Source organism: Tenrec ecaudatus (assembly GCF_050624435.1).
Source record: "Tenrec ecaudatus isolate mTenEca1 chromosome 2 unlocalized genomic scaffold, mTenEca1.hap1 SUPER_2_unloc_3, whole genome shotgun sequence".
NCBI classification, from domain to species: Eukaryota; Metazoa; Chordata; class Mammalia; order Afrosoricida; family Tenrecidae; genus Tenrec; species Tenrec ecaudatus.
The window spans coordinates 1,094,297-1,102,326 of NW_027457579.1; positions in this window are offsets into that span (position 1 = coordinate 1,094,297).

An 8,030-nucleotide genomic window follows, 5' to 3' on the forward strand; every position below is an offset into this window, starting at 1 on the left:
AGGTTAACTAGCTGACCTTGGACTATGTAGGTTAACTAGTGGGCACTTGGACTATCTAGGTTAACTAGCTGACCTTGGACTATGTAAGTTAACTAGCGGGCACTTGGACTATCTAGGTTAACTAGCGGGTACTTGCACAATGCAGGTTCCCTAGCGGGCACTTTGACTATGTAGGTTCCCTAGTGGGCACTTGGACTATATAGGTTCCCTACGGGCACTTGGACTATCTAGGTTCCCTATCGGGCACTTGGACTATGTAGGTTCCTCTGCGGGCACTTGGACTATGTAGGTTCCCTATCAGGCACTTGGACTATGTAGGTTAATTAGCGGGCCCTTCAACTATGTAGATTAACTAGCGGCACTTGGACTATCTATGTTAACTAGCGGGCCCTTTGACTATGTAGATTCCCTAGCGGGCACTTCGACTATGTAGGTTCCCTAGCGGGCACTTAGACTCTGTATGTTCCCTAGCGGGCACTTGGCCTATATATGTTCCTTACGGACACTTGAACTATGTAAGTTAACTACCGGGCACTTGGACAATGTAGGTTAACTACGGTGCACTTGCAGTATCTAGGTTACCTAGCGGGCACTTGGACTATGTACGTTCCCTAGTGGGCACTTGGACTATCTATGTTAACTAGCGGGCACTTGGACTATGTAGGTTAACTAGGGGACACTTGCACTATGTAGGTTACCTAACGGCACTTGGACTATCTAGGTTAACTAGCGGGCACTTGGACTATCTGGGTTGACTAGCGTGCACTTGGACAAGTAGTTTCCTTAGCGGGCACTTGGACTATCTAGTTTACCTAGTGGGCACTTGGACTATGTAGGTTAACTAGCGGGCCCTTGGACTATCTAGGTTACATAGTTGGAACTTGGACTTTATAGGTTACCTTGCGGGCACTTGGACTATGTAGGTTAACCAAAGACACTTGGAAGATCTAGGTTAAATAGTGGGCCCTTGGACTATGTAGGTTAAAGAACGGGCATTTGGACTATGTAGGTTACCTAGCAGGCACTTCGACTGTCTAGGTTACCTAGCGGGCACTTGGACTATCTAGGGTAACGAACGGGCACTTGGACTATCTAGGTTAACTAGCGGGCACTTGGACTATGTAGGTTACCTAGCGGGCACTTGCACTATCTAGGTTACCTAGCGGGCACTTGGACTATGTAGGTTAATTAGCGGGCATTTGGACTATGTAGGTAACCTAGCGGGCACTTGGACAGTCCCGGTTACCTAGCGGGCACTTGGATTTCTAGGTTAATGAATGGGCACTTGGACTATGTAGTTTCCCTAGCGGGCATTTGGATTATTTAGGTTACCTAGTGGGCACTTGGACTATGTAGGTAACCTAGCGGGCACTTGGACTGTCTAGGTTACCTAGCAGGCACTTGGCCTATCTATGTTAACAAACGGGCACTTGGACTATGTAGGTTAACTAGCGGACACTTCGACTATCTAGGTTAGCTAACGGGCAATTGGACTATGTAGGTTCCCTAATGGGCACTTGGACTATATATGTTCCTCTGCGGGCAATTGGACTATCTAGGTTAGGTAACGGGCACTTGGACTATATAGGTTACCTAGCGGGCCCTTTGACTATGTAGGTTACCTAGCGGGCACTTGGACTATCTAGGTTAACGAAAGGGCACTTGGACTATGTAGGTTACCTAGCGGGCACTTGGATTATCTAGGTTAGCTAACAGGAACTTGGAATATCTAGGTTACCTAGCGGGCACTTGGACTATGTAGGTTACCTTGCGGGCACTTGTACTATCTAGGTTACCTAACGGGAACTTGGACTATGTAGGTTAACTAGCGGACACATGGACGATCTAGGTTAACTAGCAGGCACTTGGAATATCTAGGTTAACTAGCGGGCCCTAGGACTATGTAGGTTAACTAGCGGGCACTTGGACTATCTAGGTTAACTAGCGGGTTCTTGGACTATGTAGGTTAACTAGCGGGCACTTGGACTATCTAGGTTAACTAGCTGACCTTGGACTATGTAGGTTAACTAGTGGGCACTTGGACTATCTAGGTTAACTAGCGGGTTCTTGGACTATGTAAGTTAACTAGCGGGCACTTGGACTATCTAGGTTAACCAGCTTGCACTTGCACAATGCAGGTTCCCTAGCGGGCACTTTGACTATGTAGGTTCCCTAGTGGGCACTTGGACTATATAGGTTCCCTACGGGCACTTGGACTATCTAGGTTCCCTAACGGGCACTTGGAATATGTAGGTTCCATATCGGGCACTTGGACTATGTAGGTTCCTCTGCGGGCACTTGGACTATGTAGGTTCCCTACGGGCACTTGGACTATCTAGGTTCCCTAATGGGCACTTGGAATATGTAGGTTCCATATCGGGCACTTGGACTATGTAGGTTCCTCTGCGGGCACTTGGACTATGTAGGTTCCCTATCAGGCACTTGGACTATGTAGGTTAACTAGCGGGTCCTTGAACTATGTAGAGTAACTAGCGGCACTTGGACTATCTATGTTAACTAGCGGGCCCTTTGACTATGTAGATTCCCTAGCGGGCACTTCGACTATGTAGGTTCCCTAGCGGGCACTTACACTCTGTATGTTCCCTAGCGGGCACTTGGACTATATATGTTCCTTACGGACACTTGAACTATGTAAGTTAACTACCGGGCACTTGGACAATGTAGGTTAACTAGCGGGCCCTTAGACTATCCAGGTTACCTAGCGGGCACTTGGACTATGTAGGTTAACTACCGTGCACTTGCACTATCTAGTTTACCTAGTGGGCACTTGGACTATGTACGTTCCCTAGTGGGCACTTGGACTATCTATGTTAACTTGCGGGCACTTGGACTATGTAGGTTAACCAGGGGACACTTGCACTATGTAGGTTACCTAGCGGAACTTGGACTATCTAGGTTAACTAGCGGGCACTTGGACTATCTGGGTTAACTAGCGTGCACTTGGAAAAGTAGGTTCTTTAGCGGGCACTTGGACTATCTAGTTTACCTAGCGGGCACTTGGACTATGTAGGTTAACTAGCGGGCCCTTGGACTATCTAGGTTACATAGCTGGAACTTGGACTATATAGGTTACTTTGCGGGCACTTGAACTATGTAGGTTAACCAAAGACACTTGGACGATCTAGTTTAAATAGTGGGCCCTTGGACTATGTAGGTTAACAAACGGGCATTTGGACGATGTAGGTTACCTAGCAGGCACTTGGACTGTCTAGGTAACCTAGCGGGCACTTGGACTATCTATGTTAACTAGTGGGCACTTGGACTAACTATGTTAACTACCGGCCACTTGGACTATGTAGGTTAACTAGGGGACACTTGCACTATGTAGGTTACCTAGCGACACTTGGACTATGTAGGTTAACTAGCGTGCATTTGGACTATGTAGGTTAACTAGAGGACACTTAGACGATCTATGTTAACTAGTGGGCCCTTGGACTATGTAGGTTAACGAACGGGCATTTGGACTATGTAGGTTACCTAGCAGACACTTGGACTGTCTAGGTTACCTAGCAGGCACTTGGCTATCTAGGTTAACGAACGGGCACTTGGACTATCTAGGTTGCCAAGCGGGCATTTGGACTATGTAAGTTACCTAGCGGGCACTTGGACTATGTAGGTTAACTAGCGGGCACTTGGACTATGTATGTTGCATAGCGGGCAATTGGACTATCTAGGTTATGTAACGGGCAATTTGACTATATAGGTTACCTAGCGGGCCTTTTGACTATGTAGGTTACCTAGCGGGCACTTGGACTATCTAGGTTAACGAACGGGCATTTGGACTATGTAGGTTACCTAGCAGACACTTGGACTGTCTAGGTTACCTAGCGGGCACTTGGCTATCTAGGTTAACGAACGGGCACTTGGACAATCTAGGTTGCCTAGCGGGCATTTGGACTATGTAAGTTACCTAGCGGGCACTTGGACTATCTAAGTTACCTAGCGGGCACATGGACTATGTAGGTTAACTAGCGGGCACTTGGACTATGTATGTTGCATAGCGGGCAATTGGACTATCTAGGTTATGTAACGGGCACTTGGACTATATAGGTTACCTAGCGGACCTTTTGACTATGTAGGTTACCTAGCGGGCACTTGGACTATCTAGGTTAACGAAAGGGCATTTGGACTATGTAGGTTACCTAGCGGGCACTTGGATTATCTAGGTTAGCTAACAGGAACTTGGAATATCTAGGTTACCTAGCGGGCACTTGGACTATGTAGGTTACCTTGCGGGCACTTGTACTATCTAGGTTACCTAACGGGAACTTGGACTATGTAGGTTAACTAGCGGACACTTGGACGATCTAGGTTAACTAGCAGGCACTTGGAATATCTAGGTTAACTAGCGGGACCTAGGACTATGTAGGTTAACTAGCGGGCACTTGGACTATCTAGGTTAACTAGCGGGTTCTTGGACTATGTAGGTTGACTAGCGGGCACTTGGACTATCTAGGTTAACTAGCTGACCTTGGACTATGTAGGTTAACTAGTGGGCACTTGGACTATCTAGGTTAACTAGCGGGTTCTTGGACTATGTAAGTTAACTAGCGGGCACTTGGACTATCTAGGTTAACTAGCGGGTACTTGCACAATGCAGGTTCCCTAGCGGGCACTTTGACTATGTAGGTTCCCTAGTGGGCACTTGGACTATATAGGTTCCCTACGGGCACTTGGACTATCTAGGTTCCCTAACGGGCACTTGGAATATGTAGGTTCCCTATCGGGCACTTGGACTATCTAGGTTCCTCTGCGGGCACTTGGACTATCTAGGTTAACTAGCGGGTACTTGCACAATGCAGGTTCCCTAGCGGGCACTTTGACTATGTAGGTTCCCTAGTGGGCCCTTGGACTATATAGGTTCCCTACGGGCACTTGGACTATCTAGGTTCCCTAACGGGCACTTGGAATATGTAGGTTCCCTATCAGGCACTTGGACTATGTAGGTTAATTAGCGGGCCCTTCAACTATGAAGATTAACTAGCGGCACTTGGACTATCTATGTTAACTAGCGGGCCCTTTGACTATGTAGATTCCCTAGCGGGCACTTCGACTATGTAGGTTCCCTAGCGGGCACTTAGACTCTGTATGTTCCCTAGCGGGCACTTGGCCTATATATGTTCCTTACGGACACTTGAACTATGTAAGTTAACTACCGGGCACTTGGACAATGTAGGTTAACTAGCGGGCCCTTAGACTATCCAGGTTACCTAGCGGGCACTTGGACTATGTAGGTTAACTACGGTGCACTTGCAGTATCTAGGTTACCTAGCGGGCACTTGGACTATGTACGTTCCCTAGTGGGCACTTGGACTATCTATGTTAACTAGCGGGCACTTGGACTATGTAGGTTAACTAGGGGACACTTGCACTATGTAGGTTACCTAGCGGCACTTGGACTATCTAGGTTAACTAGCGGGCACTTGGACTATCTGGGTTAACTAGCGTGCACTTGGACAAGTAGTTTCCTTAGCGGGCACTTGGACTATCTAGTTTACCTAGTGGGCACTTGGACTATGTAGGTTAACTAGCGGGCCCTTGGACTATCTAGGTTACATAGTTGGAACTTGGACTTTATAGGTTACCTTGCGGGCACTTGGACTATGTAGGTTAACCAAAGACACTTGGACGATCTAGGTTAAATAGTGGGCCCTTGGACTATGTAGGTTAAAGAACGGGCATTTGGACTATGTAGGTTACCTAGCAGGCACTTCGACTGTCTAGGTTACCTAGCGGGCACTTGGACTATCTAGGGTAACGAACGGGCACTTGGACTATCTAGGTTAACTAGCGGGCACTTGGACTATGTAGGTTACCTAGCGGGCACTTGCACTATCTAGGTTACCTAGCGGGCACTTGGACTATGTAGGTTAATTAGCGGGCATTTGGACTATGTAGGTAACCTAGCGGGCACTTGGACAGTCCCGGTTACCTAGCGGGCACTTGGATTTCTAGGTTAATGAATGGGCACTTGGACTATGTAGTTTCCCTAGCGGGCATTTGGATTATTTAGGTTACCTAGTGGGCACTTGGACTATGTAGGTAACCTAGCGGGCACTTGGACTGTCTAGGTTACCTAGCAGGCACTTGGCCTATCTATGTTAACAAACGGGCACTTGGACTATGTAGGTTAACTAGCGGACACTTCGACTATCTAGGTTAGCTAACGGGCAATTGGACTATGTAGGTTCCCTAATGGGCACTTGGACTATATATGTTCCTCTGCGGGCAATTGGACTATCTAGGTTAGGTAACGGGCACTTGGACTATATAGGTTACCTAGCGGGCCCTTTGACTATGTAGGTTACCTAGCGGGCACTTGGACTATCTAGGTTAACGAAAGGGCACTTGGACTATGTAGGTTACCTAGCGGGCACTTGGATTATCTAGGTTAGCTAACAGGAACTTGGAATATCTAGGTTACCTAGCGGGCACTTGGACTATGTAGGTTACCTTGCGGGCACTTGTACTATCTAGGTTACCTAACGGGAACTTGGACTATGTAGGTTAACTAGCGGACACTTGGACGATCTAGGTTAACTAGCAGGCACTTGGAATATCTAGGTTAACTAGCGGGCCCTAGGACTATGTAGGTTAACTAGCGGGCACTTGGACTATCTAGGTTAACTAGCGTGTTCTTGGACTATGTAGGTTAACTAGCGGGCACTTGGACTATCTAGGTTAACTAGCTGACCTTGGACTATGTAGGTTAACTAGTGGGCACTTGGACTATCTAGGTTAACTAGCGGGTTCTTGGACTATGTAAGTTAACTAGCGGGCACTTGGACTATCTAGGTTAACCAGCGGGCACTTGCACAATGCAGGTTCCCTAGCGGGCACTTTGACTATGTAGGTTCCCTAGTGGGCACTTGGACTATATAGGTTCCCTACGGGCACTTGGACTATCTAGGTTCCCTAACGGGCACTTGGAATATGTAGGTTCCATATCGGGCACTTGGACTATGTAGGTTCCTCTGCGGGCACTTGGACTATGTAGGTTCCCTAACGGGCACTTGGAATATGTAGGTTCCATATCGGGCACTTGGACTATGTAGGTTCCTCTGCGGGCACTTGGACTATGTAGGTTCCCTATCAGGCACTTGGACTATGTAGGTTAACTAGCGGGTCCTTGAACTATGTAGAGTAACTAGCGGCACTTGGACTATCTATGTTAACTAGCGGGCCCTTTGACTATGTAGATTCCCTAGCGGGCACTTCGACTATGTAGGTTCCCTAGCGGGCACTTAGACTCTGTATGTTCCCTAGCGGGCACTTGGACTATATATGTTCCTTACGGACACTTGAACTATGTAAGTTAACTACCGGGCACTTGGACAATGTAGGTTAACTAGCGGGCCCTTAGACTATCCAGGTTACCTAGCGGGCACTTGGACTATGTAGGTTAACTACCGTGCACTTGCACTATCTAGTTTACCTAGTGGGCACTTGGACTATGTACGTTCCCTAGTGGGCACTTGGACTATCTATGTTAACTTGCGGGCACTTGGACTATGTAGGTTAACCAGGGGACACTTGCACTATGTAGGTTACCTAGCGGAACTTGGACTATCTAGGTTAACTAGCGGGCACTTGGACTATCTGGGTTAACTAGCGTGCACTTGGAAAAGTAGGTTCTTTAGCGGGCACTTGGACTATCTAGTTTACCTAGCGGGCACTTGGACTATGTAGGTTAACTAGCGGGCCCTTGGACTATCTAGGTTACATAGCTGGAACTTGGACTATATAGGTTACTTTGCGGGCACTTGGACTATGTAGGTTAACCAAAGACACTTGGACGATCTAGGTTAAATAGTGGGCCCTTGGACTATGTAGGTTAACAAACGGGCATTTGGACGATGTAGGTTACCTAGCAGGCACTTGGACTGTCTAGGTAACCTAGCGGGCACTTGGACTATCTATGTTAACTAGTGGGCACTTGGACTAACTATGTTAACTACCGGCCACTTGGACTATGTAGGTTAACTAGGGGACACTTGCACTATGTAGGT